Here is a 27,615-nt window from a genome sequence, read left to right on the forward strand (position 1 = left end):
AGTTGATAACTACAGCCTTCAGGCAAGTAGCAATCAGCTTAAAGAGCATCCTATACAAGGTAGAGATATCTACCAATTTCCGTAAAACACATTTGATCTGTTCAAGAAGTTTCACACAAAGAATCTTGGTCATAGCTCCAATTCTCTGAGGGTTCAAAAGTATTTCTAGAGATTCCAGGGGGCTGCACGAAGCACAAAAATCTATCAAGCCAGGTGAGTTTCCATTCTGGCTCTCACCTCTGGAAACTGAAATAGAATCAAAGAGTTGACAGACACATCCAGGGTTTTCTAATGAGTTTTCAGAACTCTTGATGGTCCTTCCAACTCACTCTCTTAGATCTCTAAAAACAGATTCATGAGTCAAGGTCTTTTTGGCACCAGCACCTCTGCGAGCAACTATAGGAGAGCCCTGGGTCTTGGGCTTACTTAGCCAGGGCCTCAGTTTCCACCACCCAGGGAGGTTTTTCTCATCAGCACCTGCTTGGATGAGAAGAGTAAGATGCTTGCAATGCCCCAAGGATCACAGTGCATATTCAGTAAGCATTAACCACCACCAGCACAGGCTGGTTTTTATCACTGCACAGTCGGACCCCTGGACTAACATTTGTTCTGAAAAGTGTGCATGAGGGTATATATACATGCACACACACACACGTGTGTGCGTGTGTGTGTGTGTGTGTGTGTGTGTGTGTGTGTTGGTGGGAGCACATAAAGGACTTCAGAGAGGGGAAAAACTAACACTTAGGCATGTTAACATTTTTCTGTTCCAGATGGTACCAAAGGATACAGGAAAGTCAATCTCCCTACCACCCCTCCCTGACCCTCTCTTCAAAGGCAACTGCTACCACAGTTGATTCTAATTCCTTCCAGAGACAGTGCAGACTTACATGGCAGGTGTGGGGGTGTGGGGGTAAAAGCTTCCCCCTTCCCCTTAAGAGTACATCTTTGGAATCATTAACACATGTACGTCATCTCTCTTCAGTGGTTCCAAAAGCACATTTCATTATATGAATTTAACAATTTAAATGTCTCCCACCAGAAATAAGTCACTACCAGTCTGTTGCTAACATAAACAACACTGAAAACTACTGCTTGCATACATACATGTCTTTTTAATGTATGTTTCTAAGATAAATTCCTAAAAGTGGAACAGCAGGGTCAAAATCTAATAGCTCTTTTACCTTTAACAGCTATTTTAAATCGTCCTCTGCTAAACCAGTACCTCTGTTCCTTTGCATTGATAGATGAGGAAGGCTTTCTTATCTCTTCTTGCTATTCTTTGGAACTCTGCATTCAGATGCTTATATCTTTCCTTTTCTCCTTTGCTTTTCGCTTCTCTTCCTTTTCACAGCTATTTGTAAGCCCTCCCCAGACAGCCATTTTTGCTTTTTTTGCATTTCTTTTCCATGGGGATGGTCTTGATCCCTGTCTCCTGTACGCTGTCACGAACTTCCATCGATAGTTCATCAGGCACTCTATCTATCAGATCTAGTGCCTTGAATCTATTTCTCACTTCCACTGTATAATCATAAGGGATTTGATTTAGGTCATACCTGAATGGTCCAGTGGTTTTCCCTACTTTCTTCAATTTAAGTCTGAATTTGGCAATAAGGAGTTCATGATCTGAGCCACAGTCAGCTCCCATTCTTGTTTTTGTTGACTGTATATAGCTTCTCCATCTTTGGCTGCAAAGAATATAATCAATCTGATTTCAATGTAGACCATCTGGTGATGTCCATGTGTAGAGTCTTCTCTTGTGTTGTTGGAAGAGGGTGTTTGCTATGACCAGTGTGTTCTCTTGGCAAAACTCTATTAGCCTTTGCCCTGCTTCATTCCGTATTCCAAGGCCAAATTTGCCTGTTACTCCAGGTGTTTCTTGATTTCCTACTTTTGCATTCCAGTCCCCTATAATGAAAAGGACATCTTTTCTGGGTGTTAGTTCTAAAAGGTCTTGTAGGTCTTCATAGAACCGTTCAGCTTCTTCAGCATTACTGATTGGGGCATAGACTTGAATTACCATGATATTGAATGGTTTGCCTTGGAAACGAACAGAGATCATTCTGTCGTTTTTGAGATTGCATCCAAGTACTGCAATTCGGACTCTTTTGTTGACCATGATGGCTACTCCATTTCTTCTAAGGTATTCCTGCCCGCAGTAGTAGATATGGTGGTTCCAAATAGGAAAAGGAGTACATCAAGGCTGTATGTTGTCACCCTGCTTATTTAACTTCTATGCAGAGTACATCATGAGAAACGCTGGGCTGGAAGAAGCACAAGCTGGAATCAAGACTGCCAGGAGAAATATCAATAACCTCAGATATGCAGATGACACCACCCTTATGGCAGAAAGTGAAGGGGAACTCAAAAGCCTCTTGATGAAAGTGAAAGTGGAGAGTGAAAAAGTTGGCTTAAAAGCTCAACATTCAGAAAACGAAGATCATGGCATCAGGTCTCATCACTTCATGGGAAATAGATGGGGAAACAGTGGAAACAGTGTCAGACTTTATTTTGGGGGGCTCCAAAATCACTGCAGATGGTGACTGCAGCCATGAAATTAAAAGACGCTTGCTTACTCCTTGGAAGGAAAGTTATGACCAACCTAGATAGCATATTCAAAAGCAGAGACATTACTTTGCCAACAAATGTCCGTCTAGTCAAGGCTATGGTTTTTCCAGTAGTCATGTATGGATGTGAGAGTTGGACTGTGAAGAAAGCTGAGCGCCAAAGAATTGATGCTTCTGAACTGCGGTGTTGGAGAAGATTCTTGAGAGTCCCTTGGACTGCAAGGAGATCCAACCAGTCCATTCTGAAGGAGATCAGCCCTGGGATTTCTTTGGAAGGAATGATGCTAAAGCTGAAACTCCAGTACTTTGGCCACCTCAGGCGAAGAGTTGACTCATTGGAAAAGACTCTGATGCTGGGAGGGATTGGGGGGAGGAGGAGAAGGGGACGACAGAGGATGAGATGGCTGGATGGCGTCACCAACTCGATGGATGTGAGTTTGAGTGAACTCCAGGAGTTGGTGATAGACGGGGAGGCCTGGCGTGCTGCAATTCATGGGGTTGCAAAGAGTCGGACACGACTGAGCGACTGAACTGAAAGCACTACCAATATATTAATATAAAAGAATCATCCACGTACGGCACCACCCTTCACCTGCACCCTTGCTCACAGTGTGTTTTCACGTGTCTCAGCTTTGTTTAAACTTGAATTTCTCATAGGATGAGTGAGGTTGGGATAATTTTTTTTTAAATAATCACAATCATAGCAACAGCTAACACTTCTTGAGTATTGTGTGCCAAATACTGTCCCAAGTTATTTTACATTTATTAATTCATTTAATCCTCACTTGACAGACGAGGAAATGGAGACAAAGGGATTTTAAGAGTTTGCTCAAACTAGTAAGTGGAAGATTCAGGACCTGAAATCATGCCACCTGGAGCCAGCGTGTGCACCCTTCACCTCTCGGTCTCATATGATTAAGAGACCAGGTGTCATCCTATTACATAAAGTCACTATTTTTTCCACTGGACTGTCATTCTTTTCTTAGTTCCTGATTTAGAAGTGTTCTTTGCATGTTAAGAAGACAGTCTTAAAGGCTTTTAGAAGTAACAGAAGGATGCCCCCCCAAATGGTCTGCCTTGTGCCTCTTACAAAATAAGGGGAGAAAAACACAAGAAATGAAACAGTGGGGATATCTACAAGCAGGTACATAAATTCCAAGAAAATCCAAACACCATTCTTCTAGAATATGAACTAAATCAAAACCTATATCAAACTGTGTCAAAATTTAATACTTTATGGTAACATACAATTACATTTTAAATGGGGAATTATATCAGCCAAAAATATGATTCACCACCTTTAAAATTATAACACAAAAGGATATTACCATTCAAAGTCATACAATTTCCTGACAGCAGTGCAATTATTCTGAAGTCATTAATCAGTTTACAGGCAGCTCTGCCCTAAGGGTTTGGTGATCTGCTAAAAAAAAAAAAAAAAATCAAGCTAACGTGCATAATGATAGCTCATTATACGAACTGAGTTTATGCATGCTAAATGACTTGAAGCTTTATGAGATACTGCTCCAAATGCTGGTAACTTGAGAGTCAATAAAAAAGTCAAAGCATATATCTTCCATGCCCACACTCCTCAGAAAAGCAGAAAGCATTACCAATAACCCTGGCCTGGTGCAAAGGACTGGAGCCCTGAGGCCTGGGTTCTAGTCCCAGGTTTACTTTTAATCAATCCATGGGATGTGATAACCTTCCTAAGCCTGGGTTTTCCAAAAAGCTGCTCTGTAAAAATCTACAGTTCAAGATGCAAAGAATAAGCTCCAGGGATTTCTGAACACATGAGAAAACAAAGGCAGTGACACTAGCCAAGCAAGCAATTTACTCCTGGTAACGAAACCAGCAAGAGCAGGGAGTCAGAAACTAATAAGGATCAAGGACCTGCTCTGTGCTAGGTAGCTTCACAGGCATTATTTCATTTAATCTTCACAATATCCTCACAAGGAAGAGACCATAATCCACGCTCACCAGGTAATGAAAGAGGTTCAAAGGTGAAATGACTTCCCCAGGTTACGGGGCAGTCAGGATTCAACACCCACTCCTGAGACTCTTCTTACAGAGAACATCAATCAGTCCTTCAAAGGCTGAACTGCTCCCAACACGGCTTCCTTCTGACTACCTTGTCTCAGACATGTACACCAGCATCTTTTCAAAATGCCTCAAATATAAAAGAAATTTACCTCCAAAAAAATAAAAATAAAAATCCATCCCCCAACTCCCCAAAATGCCTCTGTCTGGATTTACCTGGTTAAACCTTGGGAATGTCACTGGAACCTTCATTCCCCCAAAAACCACTGAGAAGGCAGGCCCTGAAGACTACATGTGTCCTTCATCCTCAGAGAGGTCATAAGAGCATGTGACACAAAGAATACCCTTGGGTTGTGGACCAAGGCACGGAGTGGGTCTTCATCAGACTAGACTCAACCTGGCCAACTGATAACATGAACAGGGAATCTTCAGAACCGAAACAAGGTTTTCTAAGAGCTCTGTGGAGCTATCAAAACCCAGCACTTGTCCTGTGCTGCCCATGACACAAATCAGTCCTGAGCTTGGGCTCGAGGTGTGTCTTTAGTGAGGCAGTGCAATGCAAATATAAATACCACTAGAATTTTCTGATTAGCTCAGAATGACCATCGTCATCATTAGTTAGATTACTGTGGTGAGACATTTAATTACTCTTCTTCCTGGGGGCAGTGGTATCTTCACTGGTTATTAAGAAAATCATACTAAGAAGCATAATTCTATCAACTTCAAAGACTTAACATTCCACCCTCTATCACAAAACTATAAAGTGTTAATCAAAAAAGCCAAAGCAGGCAGAATCACTAAAAATTAACCACTTAACTTTTTATGAAATCTGTATCAGACATACCAGATGGCGCTAGTGGTAAAGAACCTGCCTGTCAATGCAGGAGACTAAGAGACACGGGTTCGATCCCTGGGTCAGAAGACCCCCTGGAGGAGGGCAAGGCAACCCACGCCAGTATTCTTGCCTGTAGAATCCCATGGACAGAGGAGCCTGATGGGCTACAATCCATAGGGTCACAAAGAGTCAGACATCACTGAAGCAACTTAGCACCCATGCACTTACCAGAATGAAGAACCCTGTGACTTTCAATGACTGGGAAATACAAGGATCCATCACAGGAAAAGCGGCATTAGTTAGGACAATGCTGATGTCCTATGACATCTACTAACTGTGCCTAAATGTGAAGCAGAGGTACTAACAGTTTTCATCTAACTGTATGGATGTCACTGTAGAGGAACATAAACAGTTTAACTATGTTTCATTTAAATCATCACTCTGGAGTTTTCAAAAACAAATTAAATGCTTCAAATAGCAACTTGTGAAGTTATTCTACCAATGAATGTACTGAAGATGTGACACTAACAGGGAAGAATTTTCACACACATTAGGTTCACTAGGTCCACTCAACCTAAGCCACCCTGGATAGTATGTACCTTAGTAAAGTATTCAGCGGTGATTAGCCAGGCTGTCCTTTTTGCCTTTTCATACTGTCCGTGGGATTCTCCAGGCAAGAATATTGGAGTGGGTTGCCATTACCTCCTCCTTGTCTATGACAAACCTAGACAGCATATTAAAAATCAGAAATATCACTTTGCTGACAAAGGTCCGTCTAGTCAAAGCTATCGTTTTTTTCAGTAATCATGTACAGATGTGACAGCTGGACCATAAAGAAGGCTGAGCACTGAAGAACTGATGCTTTCGAACTGTGGTGCTGGAGAAGACTCTTGAGTCCCTTGGACTGCAAGGACAGCAAACCAGTCAATCCTAAAGGAAATCAACCATGAATATTCATTGGAAGGACTGACGCTGCAGTGCCAACACTTTGGCCACCTGATGCGCGAAGAACCGACTCATTGGAAAAGACCCTGATGCTGGGAAAGACTGAAGACAAAAGGAGAAGGGGATGACAGGATAAGATGGTTAGATAGCATCACTGACTCAGTGGACATGAATCTGAGCAAACTCTGGGACAGCGGAGGAGCCTGGTGTGCTGCAGTCCAGGAGGTCTCAGAAGAGTTGGACACAACTCAGCGACTGAACAACCGTGACAACCAGGTGTCTTAAGGCCGACAGTCCAGTGCTTTTCCATCCTACGTTAGTGGGCACTACAAGGCAAGATGCTGACCAAAAGCTACATTATGTGCTTATTTCCAAGAGAAAAACAAAAACAAACCAAGAGACCCACAAAACCCAGAAGTACTCTGGAAGACTTCTATAATAAAACAATATGTACTATGTGAATACAATTTTAAGTATAATGTATATAGAACAAGAATACAATTTTTTAAGTATCATGTATAATGTACTTCTCTAGAAAGATAGAGGTGATTTTTTTTTTTTGCTTAACTATATTCCAAATTTCTGTAATACATATTTTGTGATAAAAAATAAACAAGCATTTTAAATGAAAATAAAAATTTAGTTATCTTAACTATGTTTATCCTAATCTGTTACAAGTTTTAAGAGGTATTTGTACCTTCAATTCACTACCTAGGGGGACAGAATGCTTCTGGCAAATCTGTAAAATGAATTTTTAATATAAACTTAAGTGTAGAAGGTGTGAATATGAAATGCTACAGCCAACGTGAGTTTGAATAGGCTCCAGGAGTTGGTGGTGGACAGGGAGGCCTGGCGTGCTGCAGGCCATGGGGTCGCAGAGTCGGACACAAATGAGCGACTGAACTAAACAGCCAACATGGAAAACATTATGGAAGTTTCTCAAAAAATCAAACACAGAATTACCATATGATTTAGCAACCCCACTTCTAGGGTATACCCCAAAGATTTGAAAGCAGGGTCGCAGGCAGCTGTACACTAATGTTCAAAGCAACATTATTCACAACAACCAAAAGATAGAAAATTCAAATGTCTATCAACAGATGAACGGACAGACAAAATATGTTCCCACTGGAATGAATAAACATGTATACAGTGGGATGTTATGCAGCCTCGGAATGAAATACTAACACACAATAAGGATGAACCCTTAAGACATTATGCTGAGTAAAATATGCTAGACACAAAAGGATAAATACTGTATGTGTCCACTTACATGAGATACCTAGAGTACTCAAATTGACAGAGACAGAAAGTAGAAAGAGGTTGCCAGGGCCTGGCGGAGGTGGGTATGGGGTGTTAGTAAATAGGATACAGAATTTCAGGAGAGATGACGAGAAACTTCTGGAGACTGAGAGTGGTGACACTGGCATGACCACGTGAATGGCCTTAATGTCATTCAACTGTATACTCAGAAATGGTTTTAAAATGCTAAATTTAATGTCATGCATATTTTAACCACAATTTTCAAAAATCAAAGAAAGGTCCCACGGGCTTCTACCAAGCCTGTATTAATAAACTCAAGCATGTTATTTTTAAAAGTTAAATGTAGAAGAGTTTCAGAACTAAAAAATAATTTAGGAAAAGTATAGTCATAATTCTGTCTCGGGAAAGCAAGCTCAGGTTAGGGAAATTGTGAATGGAACATTTCTACTCATAAAAGAAATATAACCTTAGAACTTTCCAGTACTTACAGCAATTCAAACTAGACCAAACTAAATGCTATGATGAACGGGTCCTTCCAGGACTTGACTGATAATCATAAAGAATGAGTTGTAATTAGCATGCCCTTTACGCTAAATAGTTACTCGTGAAGTTCAACAAGATAGTGATTTTTTTTTTGCAACATTATTTTTAGCCATTATTTTCTTTAGGAAATACTTTCTCATAAATAGCACTGATATGTTCAGCATGAATTATCATTCATTGTACATTAATAGGTGAATCAATGTTTTGTGTTTTTTTTTTGGCTATATGGATATAAAATAAACATGAAAGAACAAAAAAGACAAATGGAAACAGAGATTATTAAAGAGTTTAACCCTCTCAAGGGCTTCCTCTATGGTTCAGCTGGTAAAGAATCTGCCGGCAATGCGGAACACCTGGGTTTGATCCCTGGGTTGGGAAGATCCCCTGGAGAAGGGAAAGGCTGCCCACTCCAGTATTCTGGCCTGGAGAATTCCAAGGACTGTACAGTCCCTAGGGTCGCAAAGAATCGGACACGACTGAGCGACTTTCACACTCTCAAAGGATAAAATGCCAACCCACTCAGATCTCTGTATTATCTCTGCCACTAGAAAATACATCCTAAAAAAACACGAATATACATCCTGTGTTGCCACAGACTGACTCTGTATGCACTAGGACCACAGACCTGTATCACATTCCCTGGGCTGGCTTCTCCTAGCAACTGGCACTGTCCCTCAGAGTTGGTGGCATGGGGAAGAAAAGGTTGTTTCATTGCACTCTCTGAAAGCAAATTCAATCAAGAGGAGAGACACAGACCTTCCAATTATAGAAACCTGCATTAGACCTGGAGACTGAGGAGTATGCAGCAGCCAATCTTCTGATCCCCCTAAGAACCGAGTGTTAAGGGAAGGTACGGGGAAGGCACTGTTTTACTGATCTAGCAAAAATATATTTGAAAATGTTTAGAGTTTTTTTAAAAAACAGGAAATGGAGGAAAATAATACAGGAAAACTTTCATACTGAAAGTTGCTGATCAAATAATGGTCTCAATACTAAACGATACCAGAAATTTAGGGTCGCCTTGTAAGCCAGCCCTCGGCGTCCACAAAGACCTCACCCCCCGAACTCTACCCAGATGTATTTGGCACAAAAGAGACTGATGTCACAGATGGGACTTCACCCCCGCAACCTGTCTTCTGCTCACCCGAAAGCTTGCTAAGGAAAAGAGATTATAACAGAGTGAGACACCCAGCAGAACTGGTTAGCTCCCAGACTCTGACTCCTCTGGCTGGTGTCATCCTCGGGGCATGAAGTGAGACTGTATCACTCTTTATCACGGAAGCTGATATCCTCACAGGAAACAGGAAGGACTCTGAGTGTTGGAACAATCCATCTAAAATGCCCTATGTGTTCCTCAGCATACCAGCCATAGCCAGGTTTAGACGACATCCAGAAACAGTCATGGCAAATATGAAAAATGATTTTTTAATTGAAAAAACTTTAGAGCACTTATAATACAAACTGAAGATCCCAAGTAAAGGTTTCTCTATTTTCATAAACTGGATGGGTAATGATTTTAATTATCAGTTTAGCTGCTGCTGCTGCTAAGTCACTTCAGTCGTGTCCAACTCTGTGTGACCCTAGAGATGGCAGCCCACTAGGCTCCACCATCCCTGGGATTTTCCAGGCAAGAACACTGGAGTGGGTTGCCATTTCCTTCTCCAAGTTTAGCTGTTAGGCCATCTTAAAATAGGGTTTTATTTATAGTTAATGAGATATTGATAAAGTCCACGATGTCTTACAAAAAAGCACTACCATTTGATAATGTCAACAAAATGATAATATATATTCATTCTTCTGACCCCACATACCAATAATTCTGGGGAAAATCATAAAGCAATACAATTATGACCCCTGCCTCTGAGAAACTCTAGGACTAACGGAAAGTCAATCCTAGTAAGTGGAAAACTAAAATGCAAATATAAGTGGAAGAAGTAAGTAAGCAATGAGACAAACATGCCAACACACAGGCCAGGTGATACCTGTAAATGGAAAAAAATTATGCGCACAACAGTTACAACTATATAAAAATTACATCTCCGAGAAACCAGTTATATGAAGTTCCAAAAGTCAAATTCTCTCCAGCATATGACAACATGAAAGCATTTCCTCAGTGAAGCTCATCCAGGTTTCCTGCAGGAACAAGTGTTTTTTTATAGCCTCCTTTTGTCATCGGTGTAAGTTCCCATTTGAACACAGAAGATTTAGGGCGTGGCCATCTTTCCCCATTTTGGAGTACATTGTATTTCAACTCTAGGAAGACTTTCCAACAGAGGAATTCTAGGGCTTGGGGTAAAGTTTTCTGAAGCACAATTTTATTGTAACTTGTTGTGTCTTGTAGCTATGCTACAACACAAGCAATTCAAAAAACCTCTGAAGTTACAGAAGAGCCACATGATACTCTTACTGTTCTCTTCTGCACTTATTCTGATGAGCTTTTTGAGACCCAGCAGATGCTACAACACTGATCTCGACACCAAACGTATTTCCCAGGTCCAGACAAGCCTCCAGAGAATGAGCTCAAAAATCTTTTAAATAAAAAAACACTTTTGTTATGTAATTATTTTATACTGTTAGGTTAATCATGTTTCCATCATGGCTTGCAATTGTAATTACCTTTTATTTTTTTGTCTGGCTATTAATTGATGAAAACTGGTAAGTATCTTTTACTTCTGTGAAAAAAAAGTTACTTAAAATCATTTAACCCACACTTTCACAAATTTATTTGCACACAAAACTCTTATACAACAAAATAATACACATAAGAAACACTAATAATTACCTTTCCCAGGTGCCTTGATCCTGGGAAAGAAAGGGCACTGGCTAAAAAATTCAAGTCAAATTAATAAGAAATTAAAAACAATTATAGAATGATAAATTGGTATTCTTTTCACTACTTCACCCTTTAAAAAATACACTTTAAAACTATTTCGTCTATTCTCTGACATAAGTCTTGCAAAACAGCAAAGTTTCAGAGACTGGCTGAGACACTGATACTGAAACAGCTGGAACAACTGTTGTTCCTTCTCTTCTCTGCAGTATTGCTGTGTGGCAAGAATGAAAATTGGAGACAGAAATGGCAACCTACTCCAGTATCCTTGGCTGGGAAAGCCCATGGACAGAGGAGCCTGGTGGGTTACAGTCCATGGCGTCTGAAAGAGTCGGACACAACTGAATGACTCTCACTCACTCAAGAATGAGAGTAAGAAAGAATGCCCCAAATACTTGACAAATTCCACAAAGATTATGGGACCCTAAGAATGAAGTGTTCTCCAAAGGGGTTTCTGCCAGCCCTCATCAAGACGCCTCTGTGCAGGTGACACGGTAATCCTCCTACCTTCACTGAAAGGCCGCATGACTGCTCTCTTATAATTTCCTAACACTTACTGCGATTCCTTTTGGCCTCATCAGCTTCATTCAAGTCCATTACTCATTGAAGAAGACAACTGTTACTTCTCACCCACCAACAGGTTACCTGATTTGAAGCTCAATGTGCAATAATGGCCTCAGGAAGCGATTCTTAAGCTTCATCCTCCAAGAGGCTGCAATCATGTTATTGCACAGAAGCTTGAGGCATTTCTAGGACACCTGGCAATCTGACAGCCCCTTCATTGTAAGTGAAGAAATCATTTTACAGAAGCCACATACTCAGGTTAGCAAAGCAAACCACCCAAGTGGACACAGCACTAGCAACAAAAGAGGATAACTTTAGGGTTCTGAAGTTATGCTGCTTTTATGACATACTTTTATTTTCAAAAGGAAACCAGAAATCTCCATGACTACAAATAATTTTTTTCTATGCTTCTATTCTTTGTTGCACCAAGCATGCAGACTTAGCAAAATAGGCTGCATAAAAATAGACAAGTGAATAGTTAAAAAAAATGGATGGGCCCAAGTTCAAATCTATTTCTGGTGTCATGAACCCCTCCTCCGGGGACATCTCTAAAATGATTTCACCTACTACTCTCCACTGCGTGAAGAGTATCCCTGTGCCCTGTGATGGCCTAAAGCCAAACTACAATCCCAGCAATGGATGGGCAGAAGCACACTATATTCACTCTGTAAGTGTTTACTGGATGTCCTCTAGGTAAACAAGACACAGAGCCAATCTCGCCCCCAGCAGAACTTCATGGAATCAGGGCGGCGGGGGGTGGTTTCAAGGCACAGAAATAGATGCTAACCACAGCGTGGCCATGCTTGCTGCAAAAAGCTTGTTGCTACTGAGTCACTCAGTCGTGTCCAACTCTTTGCTACCCCATGGACTGCAGCAGGCCAGGCTTCCCTGTCCTTCACCATCTCCCAGAGCTTGCTTGAACTCATATCCATCAAGTTGGTGATGCCATCCAACCATCTCATCCTCTGTCATCCCTTTCTCCTCCTGCCCTCAATCTTTCCAGGCATCAGTGTCTTTTCCAATGAGTCGGCTCTTCGTATAGTGTGTCCAAAAAGCTTAGTCCATCCAAAGAGCAACAAGTAACCACCAAAGGAACTTAAGCATGGAAGTGGCATGATTAGATGTGTGTCTGTGAAGGAAATTTCGACAGAATGCAGAGACTAGATGGGGATGACGGAGGAGACACACCCAGGGCCTAAGGTGGCTGCGGTAACCAGGGAAGAAAGAATGGAAGTCTATGCCAGGTAAACAGAAGTGGAGAAAACAACCCAGAGACAGATTCAAAAGCATTCTGCAACTGACTGAATGGGAGGAGGAAGCTACATCAGGGAAAGGCGGAGCCAAGGCTCACACTCTGGCACTCGGCTCAGGCAGTGAGGGATCCTTAACAACCACTCACGATGGGAGAGAACACAGCAAGTTTCAGGGGGAGATGAGGAATTCTACTCTGGGCATTTAAGCTACCTGTGGGATATCAAAGTGGGTATGTAGAATAGACAGATTCATAAATCTAAAGATCAAGAAAGAGAGCTGTATAGACAGGTACACAAATGTATAACCACATCACTTTGCTGTACACCTGAAACTAACACTGCAGATCAACTCTACTTCAAAAAATAACAATAATAATTTTAAAAAGCAAGAGATCTGGATTGGAGACTTGGAAATCTGGCACGAGATCACTCAGGAAAAAGCGTGTGGAGTGAGAAGAGAAGAGCGTCTTGGACAGAACTCAAAGGAACTCCAAAAGCAAAGGGAGAAGCAGGGTTTCGTGACAGAGGCGGGAGGAAGAGGCAGAGCAGGAGGAAAACCACAGGAAGAGGCACAGGAGCCTAGGAACACAACGGAGGCAGTGTCTGGGTCAAATGCTGCTGCGAGGCCAAACAAGGTGAGGACTGAGAAACGTCTGTTCCATTTACCAAAAATTAGTGGCAACTCTAAGAAGAAGAAGCCTCAGGGAGGCCGTGAGTGAATAAGGCCAGGCTGCAACGGTTTGAGAGCATGTGAAAAGTGAAGGACAGATCTGATGAAAAGGAATTTAAAAAGTTGGAGGTAATTTCCTTCTTTACTGTTCTCTCTTGGCTACTGAGAGTCTACATTTTCCAGTTCCACCAGCAATGTAGGGGGTTCCAGTTTCTCCATCTTATTGTCTGTCTTTGTCATCATAATCACCCTAGTGGGTGTGAGGTGGTATCTCATTGTGGGTTTGATATTTATCTAAGCGCATTCTCTTTCATAAATTCTCCCTGTGAACGAAGAGGGAAGGCTTTCTGTTGAAAGTAAGAGGGGAGGTAGCAACAGAAGATGGAGCAAACCTATAAAAAATAAGGGTAGGACCTCCCTGGAGGTCCAGTGCTTAAGACCCCACCTTCCAATGCAGGGAGTGCAGATTTGATCCTTGGCCAGGGACCCACATGCCTCATCGCCAAAAAACCAAAACATAAAACAGAATCAATATTGTAACAAATTCAATAAAGACTTAAGGGGAAAAAAAAGGTCTACTGCTAAGTTGCTTCAGATGTGTCCAACTCTGTGCAACCCCAGAGACGGCAGCCCACCAGGCTCCCCCGTCCCTGGGATTCTCCAGGCAAGAACACTGGAGTGGGTTGCCATTTCCTTCTCCAATGCATGAAAGTGAAAAGTGAAAGTGAAGTCACTCAGTTGTATCCAACTCTTAGCAATCCCATGGACTGCAGCCCACCAGGCTCCTCCATTCATAGGATTTTCCATGCAAGAGTACTGGAGTGGGGTGCCACTGCCTTCTCTGAAAAAAGGTCTACATCAAAAAAATTAAAAAAATGTTTTAAAAAGGGGCAGGGGAGGGGGGGAGGATGGAAAAGAACACTGCCCAGGGAAACCTAAAAAGATGCTATACAGAGTCCAGTGGAGGTGGAGGCTATAAGTCTATAAAAGCACTCATCTGATCTCCAATGAGATTTTCTTCTCCAGAAAAGAGGGTTTTTCGGATTTTTTTTGTTTTTAACTGAATCAGAATTGGAATGAAAAGCTGCTCAGATGATTTTTTTTTAAGACAATAATGGGATTTCCCTGGTGGTCCAGTGGCTAAGACTTCCCAATCCCAGTGCAGAGGGCTGGGGTTCCATCCTTGGTCAGGGGACTATTAACAGATTCCATGTGCCACAGCTAAGACCCTGTATGCCAAGACTACGAACTTGCATAGCCAAATAAATAAATAATTTTTTTAAAAGGCAGTAAGAACTGCCCCTGTAAAATCCATCAGTGCTTTTTTGAAGTCCTATATCATATTCATTAGAAATGACAGCTTGCATACAATTCACTCTCCTTGACCCTTGAAAGCAAAACACTTTCCAGACTTGTGTTCACTGCGGCAGATCTTACATCTGCACTTAGGACTACAATCATGATGATGATGCTACATTCATCAAGTGGCAAACTTCAAGGAACACCACACATCCGACATCTCAGCAATGGGCAGTTCCTCTGAAACATGTCAGACACTGCTATCACCAAGTGTTAAGACTGATAATAACAATCATATATACAAATAACAACCAATTACACAAAAGAAACTGTCTTTTGACTTAACCATCATCTAGGAGAGTACAAGACATAGCCAGCCAGGTGCCGTGCTGTGCTTTGTGGCTCAGTCGTGTCCGACTCTTTTCGACCCCATGGACTGTGGCCCACCAGGCTCCTCTGTCTGTGGAATCCTCCAGGCAAGAATACTGGAGTGGGTAGCCTATCCCTTCTCCAGGGGATCTTCCCAACCAAGGAATTGAACCAGGTCTCCTGTACTGCAGGCAGATTCTTTACCAGCTGAGCAACCAGACATAGCCACAGTCTTCATTAAACTGTACTTAATTCAACTAGTGCATCCCTATGTAATATGAAATAAAGATGTAATTAACTGAGAGACTTATCTTTAAAGCATGCCACTGCGTATGTTGACCACAATAGTGTGCTCGTGGATCCCATCTTGGGACGGCCTTACACGTGAACCGGATCCATACCCAGGGTTTCACTGCACGAGGTGCTACGCTGTTTCAGTTATCTGTTGCTGAGTAACGTGCCATCCCAAAACTCGGTGACTTAAAACAACAGCCATTTGTTATTTCACTCAATTCTGTGTTTTAAGTGGGCTGAGCTGGGATTGCAGGCACTGGGCACTTAACCAGGGTTGAAACAGGCCAGGCCTCGTTCACATAAACCTCCTCAGGTGGTCTTTCTCCACCCAGTCTAGTTCAAGCCTCTATACCAGCTGTTGGCCCCCAAGAGAATAAATGCTCAAGCTGCCAGGCTCTTAAGGACTAGGTCCAGAACTGACTCACAGCACTTCTACCACATTTACTGGTCAAAGCAAGTGACATGGAAAGCCTAGGTTCAGAGGGAGCAGAAACAGACTCCATCTCTTGAGGGGAGGAGGGACAGTAGTGGAGGGATGGGAGAAATTGCTGGCAGTCACCTCTGCAACACTCTTCCACAGCTGTAGACAGTATTTCTGAATGTTTTCAAGATACCACTTGAATTCAGGATTGAAGCACCAGACAGGGTACAGACTTTATTTATTTCCAAAACTCAAACTTTGTCTTAAGCATCAAAAAGAATATTGGGGCAAAAATATTCTTTTCTCCCCGTTGGGATGCTAAGCTCACAAAAGCCATGGAATCTTCTCTTCTGGGACTGTGGGATGGAGACAGACCATCAGACTTCAGGAATGGTCTGAGTATAACCTTCCCTGGATGGGATTCATCATTTTCTGAAGTCATTTCACAACTTACAATATATTACGTATGCATGGGTACAATCTCATTTTTTAAAAACATATCTATACTAAATATATATATATATATGAAGAGAGATCACCTCAGCTATTTTAACTCTTTCTATCCAAACTTAAGAATCAAATAGATCTGGCTACTCAACTTTGCTACTGGCTCTTCTAGGCTCAGGAATGGACTCAATTTGAGTATCACAGTACCTTTTACAATATGAAATCTCACTATCTGAACAGAGCAATCCAGTATACCTCTTTTGTAAGAAGAACTTACAAGGGTATATATGTACACATATAGCTGATTCACTTTGCTGTATGGTAGAAACTAACACCACATTATAAAGCAACTAGACTTCAAAAAAAAATTTTTTTTTAAAAGGACTTACACCCCAAATATTAACTTGTTCTCTTTAGATGATATGAATTACAGGTGATGTACATTCTTCTTCAATGTCTGTCTGCACTCGACATTCCTTGAGGGTCCAAACCCTGTTTTCCCTGCCTGTCTTACTATTTAATGCAGTACACACAGAACGAGCAGCGTAATCATGATAATGAAGGTCTTTCACTTCCCTTGTTTCATTTTCCCCACTCTGACTTTCAGATAAAAGAGGACACTGTCTTGGACTTCCCAGCTTGAACTGCTGATTATTAAAATGAAGCCAAGCTTTTGTTGGACATAGAACACAGAGGCAACTCTTTAAACAATTTTAAAGAATTTTTTTTTAAGCCGCAAACTTGATAGCACTGATTTTTATAGCTACCTGCTTTCTGAAGTTCTCAGAACTTGATGGTTTGGATCACATAAAAATCACTGCAGAAGAAATCTCTTTAAAGATGAATACCCTTCCTCTTCAACAGAAAGGAGGGAGGGTAGGAAAAAAGGACTAGTCTAGAAGTATTAATAAATGGACTGGTATTTGCACAATGGATTAAAAGATATCCATTCCACAGATTAACTGCCATATTAACAGACTCTAAATATACCTATTCAACCCTGAAGGCAGTCCAAAGAGATGAAATTCACCTGTGCTCACTACAAATAGATACTTGCTAAAATTTAAAGCACATCACACACTGTTGTCAGGTTCAAATCATTTTCCCCATTCCTTTCAGCATTATACACCTCGATACCTTCATGTTCTAGTCTACAACACACACCAGCTTCAGAAACTCAGTTTTTGCCTCCGAGAGCTATAATCCTCCCTCCAAAAAGAATAAGCCCAAACCAAATAAGACTATGAATCTGGGTTTTCTTAAGTGTTATGAAACTGCTTTATAAAACTATAATCCTCAGATGCAGAGTTCTGCAGCAGATGATTTCGGAGTGTCTCACGTGCAAATAAACATAAAAAGTCACTTACAAGAGCAGAATAGAGAGTGCCTAGACGGTCATCTTAAATAAAGCAGGCAGCTTAACCGAGGCAGGACTAGAGAAATGTCTTTTCACTCAGTTCATCGCACTGCTGGACCAAAGTCCCTATTAAATAAAACCCCTTTGGTGGACTCCGTGTTGCGGAGGAAAGGGAGACGGTGCAGAGTATGGCGACCTACTGAGGCTTAGAAGCAGATGCGAAGATCTTGGCAAGGGCCGAGGGAGGACCGGGAGAGTCAGAGGGGAGGTCTCCTGCGCGCAGACCAGCGCCCAGAGCAGTGCCAGACTTCAGCTCCGAGCAAAACGTCGTCTCCGCAGCTCCCGAAAGAGAGGGACCCGGGAAAACTTTCCAGAGCTTCTCCCCCACCCCGTCCCTCCTCCTCCTCGGATGAAACGCTAGCAGAGGCGCTAACGGCGCGGAGCCGGCCGCCCCATCACCCGCCTGGCCGCAGCGCCGGATGGACCGGGGGTCTGGGGACCCGGGCCGGGGGGAGCGCGCAGGAGGAACGGGGCGCGCCGGCCGGGCCCTCGGGGAAGGCGAAGCGAGGAGAAGGGGCCTCCGTGCGCTCGGGCCCGCGCCCAGCCTCCCCGCCACGCCGGGGTACCTGGGAAGCCAGCCGCGGCCGCGCGCCGTCCCACCAGGCCCAGCCGCCAGGACCTCGGAGACGTCGGGGCCCGAGAACCTCTACCGAGTGGCGGGCGAAGGGGCGGAGCTGGAGGGGGCGCCGGGGGCCGGGCCGCCGGGTCACGCGGCCCGGGCCGCCTCACGTGACGTCGCCGCCCGCCGGCCTCGGGCAAATCCGCGATCCGGGCGGGCCGGGAGCCCCGAGGCTCTCGGCCCGGGCCAGCGGGCAGGGGGCTCCCCGAGAAGCCGAGTGGGGCCCCCAGGCTCTGCGGAGAGTCCCTGTCGCGCTCGGGGACTGCCGGCACTGTCAGCGGCTTTGTCCTGCCTTTCTGCTCCCGCCGCCCTCGCTCTGGATATTGGCCGTGGGGAGGGGGCCGTCCAGCCACCCGAAAGGGACCTAGGAAGGGCATATTCGGCTGGAAACCCTTCTCCCGGCCCCAAAGCGCGTCTGCCCACGGGGGCATTACTTAGGGGTGCTGCCAGGGGCAAAAGGCCAGAGAAGTCTATCCCCCGCCCCCCCCAAACCCGAACATCCGTCTCTCATTTAATCTACCGGTGGACAAGCACCTAAGGCCCAGGAATAGAGAAAGTAGCCCCTGCACCAAGATCAGAAGGAAGCAGGGAGGGAGGAGGTACAGGGCCCGGGTAATGGAAGGAAGGCAGAGGTACCTCGGATGCAGGCTGTCAGGATGGGAAGGGACCTAAGATGGCAAAAGTCTCTTTGTTTATTTTTGTTATAAATGAAAAAAAAAAAACTGAGGCCGAAAGTGAGTATGCGATCTGCTGCTCCATCCAGTCTGTCATCCGTTGTGACCAGGTCTGTGGTTTGTGTGCGCGCGTGCATGCTCAGTAGTCCAGACTGTCCAACTCTTTGTGACCCCCTGGACTGTAGCCCCCACCCCACCCCTGCCACGTCCATGGAATTTTCCAGGCAAGAATACTGGAGTGGGTTGCCATTTCCTTCTCCAGGGAATCTTCCCCACCCAGGTATCCGAAACTCGTATCTCCTACATTGGCAGGCGGATTCTTTACCACCGAGCCACCTGGAAAGGCATGGAGACTGCAGTCACCTTTATAAAGTACTGCGCAGCTCTGGGGAAACTCTCTGGCTCCACAATATAAAGTCCCAACTTCTTGGCACAACATAACTTTCCAAGCAATTTTGTTCAAACTTACTTTTCCCGTTTAAATAGGAAAACATACCATTTTTTAAGCATCACCAAACAGCTCAGCTAATCTACTAAAAGATGCCTACTTTTCCTCATCTTCCAGAGCTAACTCAACACGACTCGATGCTCTGGCTGCAGAGAATTCCTGCTTCCCTTGACTGCTCAATTTTCTTTGGATTACTTACTGTTTTCCCCAAGTTGCTTTACTCCTCTTTGTTCATTCTTTGGCCTCAGTCTGAGATTCCCTGAATGCCCTCTTCTCCCATAAAGAAAACCAGAGCCCAGCAGTAGTTAAAGAAGTAAAAACAGATTTTGATCACAAGCTATTGCCACAAGGGAATTGAGTCCAGTTCTATAGTGAGGTTTGTTTTCCGCTTTGCAGTAGTTGCTGAATAAACTATTGTTCTTACTTCCTTAACCACGGTCCAGTTCTTGTTATCTTTAACAACCCGTATCAGTATGTATCAGTCTCCTACTCATCTTTCAAAATCCAGGTCAAAACCCACTCTTGTCTTCCTACCCTGCATCCTCCCCCTGATGAAGCAGCAACTGAAGTTCACGCAGAGGTGTCAGCTGTAGTTTCTAGGACAGTGTACCTATTCTGATACGTAAATCTCACATTGCTCAGGAAGGTTCCATTCAATTCTGGTAAGAAGTAAATTATCCCTGTCTTCTTTCCTAGATTATAAACTCTTTTAAAACAAGACTTCTGGGCTTACTTTGATGCCCTCAGTATCCCCTGAGTGATGATCAGTGTGGTAGCTCCTCAATACCACGGAGTGAAGGTTTATATAAAGACCCTCAATCTGCACTGAATGAAGTGGCTTGACCCCAAGGTAGCAGCCACTCATTGAGTATTCTAAAAGAGGTCTACTTTCCTCAAAGACCCTGAAGTCAGTTTCTCTGTAAAACGTGTTTGAGAAAAAAATGGGAGTTTGGGGTTTGGGTTATCAATATTTCCTGAGCACTCACTGCTTATCATGGGCCAGATGCTGTGTTTGCAGAATCTTGGAGAATGAAAAGTTTAGTAAGACCGCTTGTGGAGAGAATGAAAAGTTTAGTAAGACCGCTTGTGGATCTCAAAGAAGGTGTAGTTTGGTTATTCCAGTCCAAGATGAAAGTGTGATACGGAATGCTAAATGAACACAAATGAGGCACCAAGAATTAGACAGGGGGTTAAGAAAAAAGTTTGACCAAATTCAGGTGGACAGGAAGTAGTTAGATGAAGAAGGGAAGGAAAGCCCTTCCAGAAGAGAGAGCAATGTGTTCAAAGATAGGGAGGCCTGAAACTGTGTTATTTATTTAAGAAAAGGGAGTCACCCTGCATAGCTGGACTCGATGACCTTGTTTACACCCGGAACAAAGGACACCTAATTAGGTTAACGTTAAGGTACTTGAAAGAATCAGATATTTATTAGGACTATTTATTGGATTTAGTAAGTTACCATCAGACAAATTATAGTCTTTTCACCTAAAATTAGCCTGTGCCCTGTTGCTGGGTGATTTCTTTTTTTCCAGCTCCAAAAGCTCTCTGTAACTGTTACCTAAAAACAGCAAAATTACTTGTTCCAAAAGAAATTATCTTAGGGCCCTCTAAATTTGCCTGCAGGGCAAAAGAACTCCATTTACCAGTAGTTCTTTAAGGAAGAAACTGGGCACTTATCTCCAGAGGTGGGGGCAGCAGGGAATACCCCATCCCGGTGTTTGTGCTAATATAGGACTATGCTGATAAGAAGTGTCTGTCAGTAAACTAATGAAATATAGTTAATGTAAGGTTAAGGTGGGATGGGACGTAGGAGAGCCATTCTAAGCACTCTCGGAGGCTGCAGAATTTCGTTTCAAAAGTTAATCTCTCGGTAAATGCAAACTCCGAACACCATCTTTTGTTTACCCCCTCCCCCTCCACTGTGCTCCTCTACTCCAAGTGTCATTTGGGTCAGGCGTGGGTCAGCCAAACCAGCCCCACTTCCTTCAGCTGGGCTATCTAATGCATGACTAAATGCACCTCTTACACAATTTTCTTGGCCAAGGAAGTCTTCTAAAGGTTCCCTAGGTGGACGCGTGTCTTTCACAGGTCACTGGGAAGTTCTTGATATTCAGCAAGCAAAATTAAAAGGGATTTCACTTACTTCCTTAAATACTTGAATATTATTTCTCCTGAGAGAATGAAAACAGCTGGGAGCACTCAGATAGTCTCCGCCTTTTCTTCTCTGCCTCTCTCTTCTCGTGGTTAGTCAAGATTCAGAGAAATAAACCAGAGAACCACCAACTCTTATAAAGGTTAACTAGGGAACATTTAGATCACTATATAAGATTGCTTACCTGTTTATATAATACACAGTCAGAAAATCTGTCTGGCATTCTCAAAACAACATCATTGTTTTTGAGACTTGAGATGACATAATTTCTAGGATTGTGCAAATGTAATAAAAGGTAGAATTTATCTAGAGGGAGATTCTTCAATGAGCTTAACCAAGCAGGTGAATGTGATCAGTGACAACAAGCTCTACAACCTTAGTCCTTATTATCAAACTACCTTGGGGATAATTTCTGCTCTTACAGTTGGGATGAAAAAACATGGCAAACAATGGGGAGAAAAGCTTGAAAGAAGTGGTAATGGAGACCTGGAAAAGAATTTTAATTCTAATTCCCTTTCACCCTCACCCCAGGAACCAGACGAATTCCCTGTGACCCTCACGCAAACACGTTAAATAAACAAGCACCTTAGCCCTGGCTGAAGGAGATGGCTCCCCTGATTCATATCTTCCCCTGCGCTGAAGCAGATGCTTTGCTGAACAGGTGGCATAAAAAGATAAAACCTGCTTCGCTCCCTGGACCAGCCATGAGACCAGGCGTGAGACTGCTGCTCTCGTGGTGTCAACACCACTCCCACACAAGATCACCTTTGCGTATACAAGTGACCCAACACACTGTTTAGAATTGCTTCCTTGTCCCTAGTCAGATGAAAGAGCTTCTTAAATATGAAATCCAATCCAGGAACCACTTTATAGCCAAGGAGGCGGGCCAGTGGGCACAAGGGCATGGAATCCAGTGGACCTATCCCATGGTATAGCACCCTGAAGCGACTGGCCTGGTCAACAACAGAACAGCCGGCCAAAAGCTTGGCTGAATTGCCATCTTGGAGATGATACCCTATGAGGACAGGGTGCTACCCCCTCCAGGATGTAAAATGCTCTAAATCGATCACCATTATGTGGTGCTGTTATCCTCAATAGGAAACCTGGAAATGAGATCCAATGAGATCCAATAGGGAGTGGCCCTATTTACCATTGATTCTGGTGACCCATGTGGGGAATTTCTGCTTTCTCATCCTCACAACTGTAACTACAGGCTTGGTTCCCAGGTCTTGGTTCCCAGAGGGGGAACATTTCTACCAGGGAACACAGCAAGAGTCTTCACTGATCTTTAAGCTACACCACCGCTCAGGCACTTTGGGCCCCTGTGTCAGGGACCACCAGGCAAGAGTAAGGTCCTGGTGAGGGTAACTAATCACCAAGAGGCAGTGGAGCTATGTTCTGCTGTTACACAATGTGCTGTGCTGTGCTTAGTTGCTCAGTCGCTCTTTACGACTCATGGTCTATAGCCCGCCAGGCTTCTCTGTCCGTGGGTTTTCCCAGGCAAGAATACTGGAGTGGGTTGCCATTCCCTTCTCCAGGAGATCTTCCCAACCCAGAGATCGAACCCAGCTGTCTCACGTTGCAGGCGGATTCTTAACTGTCTGAGCCACCAGGGAAGCCTGTACTGGGGCACCCAGATAATCAACTTGAACCTCTCTTACTACTGTCCTGGGAAATTCTGACGACAAATGGACAAGAGCAGTGGGTACAGCCTGAGAAGGGCGTGATAAACAGTAACGGGAACTCATGAGTTTTGAGAGTCTGAGTCCCTCCACTGGGTAAGTCACCTAAACCGTCACAGGTGATAATTGACAGTGAGGAGGGAGATAATAAAGATAAAAAACTACAGACGCATTCAAATTAAGACTAAGCAAATTTTCCACTCACAGACCCTTGCAAAAAGAAGAAAAATAAATCAAGGAGGACGGATTCGAATACAAGAATCAATAATGAGTAAAGAAATTAGTAGATTACATTGGTAAATCTAAGTAAACAATACTTATAGAAAATTACTAATTTTTAGAGGATAAAGCACAGGGTGAAACTAGAATACTACACAGCAATCAAATTGAAGATGAAAGGCCGATTCAGAATTAAATATTCTAAGTTCCTTATGATGCATATACAATGTTAATTTCACCTATAACTTTAAAAAATTTTAAGGAAAACATCTTAAGCAAATATGAAAAAAAGAAAAAATGACCAAAAAACCCCCACAAATAACCAAAATAAGTTTAACTAGTATATATAAAATCATCCTTGTTTCAAAATGGAAAATCAGGTACTAATTTATTCTTTATAAATTTCCTCTAACCAAAACCACTGACCATAAAATACCCACATCTGCCACTCTTGTCCCTCAACAATGAATTAGTGCTCAGTTGTTGTTCTTCATTCTTATAAAACTCCATGAAAGATATATACCAACATGTTGGGGAGGGGTGCTTCCCTAGTGGTCCTGGTTAAGACTCCATGCTCCCCATGCAGGGGGCACAGGTTCCATCCCTGGTCCAGGAACTAAGATCCCACATGCTGCACAGTGGCCAAAAGAAAAAAAAAATGCTAGAAGGAATCTCATTTACTACTTGGGGCTTTTTTTTTCACCAATGAGTCAAGTATCAATAATTATTTGCACAATACTCTACTCTTTCCTGGTGGCAATACAAAATAAAAAAAAAGAAAAAAGAAAAACACAGTCTCTCTTACCAGGTAGTTTATAGTCTAATTAGGGAGAAGCAAGCAGTTAGAACTGGACATGGAACAACAGACTTGTTCCAAATAAGAAAAGGAGTACGTCAAGGCTGTATATTGTCACCTTGCTTATTTAACTTACATGCAGAGTACATCATGAGAAACACTGGGCTGGAAGAAGCACAAGCTGGAATCAAGATTGCCGGGAGAAATATCAGTAACCTCAGATATGCAGATGACACCACCCTTATGGCAGAAAGTGAAGAGGAACTAAAAAGCCTCTTGATGAAGGTGAAAGAGGAGAGTGAAAAAGTTGGCTTAAAGCTCAACATTCAGAAAACGAAGATCATGGCATCTGGTCCCATCACTTCATGGGAAATAGATGGGGAAACAGTGGAAACATTGTCAGACTTTATTTTTGGGGGCTCCAAAATCACTGTAGATGGTGACTGCAGCCATGAAATTAAAAGACGCTTACTCCTTGGAAGAAAAGTTATGACCAACCTAGAAAGCATATTGAAGAGCAGGGACATTACTTTGCCAACAAAGGTCTGTCTAGTCAAGGCTATGGTTTTCCAGTAGTCATGTATGTATGTGAGAGTTGGACTGTGAAGAAAGCTGAGTGCCAAAGAATTGATGCCTTTGAACTGTGGTGTTGGAGAAGACTCTTGAGAGTCCCTTGGACTCCAAGGAGATCTAACCAGTCCATTCTGAAGGAGATCAGCCCTGGGATTTCTTTGGAAGGAATGATGCTGAAGCTGAAACTCCAGTACTTTGGCCACCTCATATGAAGAGTTGACTCATTGGAAAAGACTCTGATGCTGGGAGGGATTGGGGGTAGTAGGAGAAGGGGACGACAGAGGACGAGATGGCTGGATGGCATCACTGACTCAATGGATGTGAGTCTGAGTGAACTCCGAGAGTTGGTGTTGGACAGGGAGGCCTGGCGTGCTGCGATTCATCGGGTTGCAAAGAGTCGGACACGACTGAGCGACTGAACTGAACTGAACTGAAGCTATATAAATCCACCTGAAAATAAACTCTACTGTGGTGGTAGAGGTTCAGTGAGTACATCGTGTCTGACTTTGTGCGACCCCATGGATTGTAGCCTGCCAGGATTCTCTGTCCATGGGATTTCCCAGGCAAGAATACTGGAGTGGGTTGCCATTTCCTTCTCCAGGGGATCTCCTGACCCAGGGATGGAACCCATGTTTCCAGCATTGGCAGGTGGATTCTTTACTGACTGGACCACCAGGGATGCCAAACCCTACTGTTCAGTTCAGTCGCTCAGTCGTGTCTGACTCTTTGCGACCCAATGAACTGCAGCATGCCAGGCCTCCCTGTCCATCACCAACTCCCAGGGTTTACTCAAACTCACGTCCATCGAGTCGGTGATGCCATCCTACTGTAGAAGACAGCAAAGGTGAAGAGGCTTGTATTGTATAAATGTTACAGTTCAGTGTAACTAGGATCATTTCCAACCAGGATGCCTTGGAAGTCTTTGACTGAATATGCAACATTTAATCGAGACTTTAAGATAGATAGCATTTCATTAGAGAAAACTGGGAATAGGCATGAGCAAAAGCATTCAAATATCACAAAGTGTTGGAGCCAAGAAAAGACATTTTCCAGAATAACCTTCCCCTTCCTCCCCTGAATCCACCTGGTCGATTATTAAGAGTCATGATATTAATAATATCTAATATTAATTAATAAAATAAATTAAAAATAGTAAAATTAATTAATAAAAGTAGGAAGTCAAGAAACACCTGGAGTAACAGGCAGGTTTGGCCTTGGAGTACAGAAGGAAGCAGGGCAAAGGCTAATAGAGTTTTGCCAAGAGAACGCACTGGTCATAGCAAACACCCTCTTCCAACAACACAAGAGAAGACTCTACACATGGACATCACCAGATGGTCGACACCGAAATCAGATTGATTATATTCTTTGCAGCCAAAGATGGAAAAGCTCGATACAGTCAGCGAAAACAAGACCAGGAGCTGACTGTGGCTCGGATCATGAACTCCTTATTGCCAAATTCAGACTTAAATTGAAGAAAGTAGGGAAAACCACTAGACCATTCAGGTATGACCTAAATCAAATCCCTTATGATTATACAGTGGAAGTGAGAAATAGATTTAAGGGACTAGATCTGATAGAGTGCCTGATGAACTATGGATGGAGGTAAGTGACACTGTACAGGAGACAGGGATCAAGACCATTCCCAAGAAAAAGAAATGCAAAAAAGCAAAATGGCTGTCTGAGGAGGCCTTACAAATAGCTGTGAAAAGCTACCCATTTGAATGCAGAGTTCCAAAGAATAGTAAGGAGAGATAAGAAAGCCTTCCTCAGAGATCAATGCAAAGACAAAGAGGAAAACAATAGAATGGGAAAGACTAGAGATCTATTCAAGAAAATGAGAGATACCAAGGGAACATTTCATGCAAAGATGGGCTCGATAAAGGACAGAAATGGTATGGACCTAACAGAAGCAGAAGATATTAAGAAGAGGTGGCAAGAATACACAGAAGAGCTGTACAAAAAAGATCTTCATGACCCAGATAATCACGATGGTGTGATCACTCACCTAGAGCAAGACATTCTGGAATGTGAAGTCAAGTGGCCTTAGGAACAAAGCTAGTGGACGTGATGGAATTCCAGTTGAGCTATTTCAAACCCTGAAAGATGATGCTCTGAAAGTGCTGCATTCAATATGCCAGCAAATTTAGAAAACTCAGCAGTGGCCACAGGACTGGAAAAAGATGAGTTTTCATTCCAACCCCAAAGAAAGGCAATGCCAAAGAATGCTCAAACTACTGCACAATTGCACTCATCTCACACGCTAATAAAGTAATGCTTAAAATTCTCCAAGCCAGGCTTCAGCAATACATGAACCATGAACTTCCAGATGTTCAAGCTGGTTTTAGAAAAGGCAGAGGAACCAGAGATCAAATTGCTAACATCCACTGCATCATCGAAAGAGCAAGAGAGTTCCAGAAAAACATCTATTTCTGCTTTATTGACTATGCCAAAGACTTTGAATGTGTGAATCACAATAAACTGTGGAAAATTCTGAAAGAGATGGGAATACCAGACCACCTGACCTGCCTCTTGAGAAACCTATATGCAGGTCAGGAAGCAACAGTTAGAACTGGACATGGAACAACAGACTGGTTCCAAATAGGAAAAGGAGTATGTCAAGGCTGTCTATTGTCACCCTGCTTAAGTTATATGCAGAGTACATCATGAGAAACGATGGGCTGGAAGAAGCACAAGC

The 27,615-nt window shown here is 43.1% G+C and overlaps 1 protein-coding gene across 13 annotated transcripts in view; it reads right to left on the reverse strand.

Moving 5' to 3' along the window:
• RCBTB1 (RCC1 and BTB domain containing protein 1) overlaps positions 1 to 19,714 on the reverse strand; it is a 73,991-nt gene extending 54,277 nt beyond the window's left edge. For 5 of the 13 annotated variants that reach the window (XM_070800108.1, XM_070800110.1, XM_070800107.1 and 2 more), the window contains exon 1: positions 18,321 to 18,456. The gene's annotated coding sequence lies outside the window, so the exon portion shown is untranslated. Of the gene's footprint in view, positions 1 to 6,038; positions 6,825 to 17,704; positions 17,874 to 17,894; positions 18,169 to 18,320; positions 18,458 to 19,694 lie in introns of those variants that run through there. The other 8 variants (XR_011569704.1, XM_070800112.1, XM_070800113.1 and 5 more) reach the window with 5 other exon arrangements.
• Between the last annotated feature and the right edge of the window lie 7,901 nt (positions 19,715 to 27,615).

Source organism: Bos indicus, chromosome 12, assembly GCF_029378745.1.
Source record: "Bos indicus isolate NIAB-ARS_2022 breed Sahiwal x Tharparkar chromosome 12, NIAB-ARS_B.indTharparkar_mat_pri_1.0, whole genome shotgun sequence".
Taxonomy (NCBI): Eukaryota; Metazoa; Chordata; class Mammalia; order Artiodactyla; family Bovidae; genus Bos; species Bos indicus.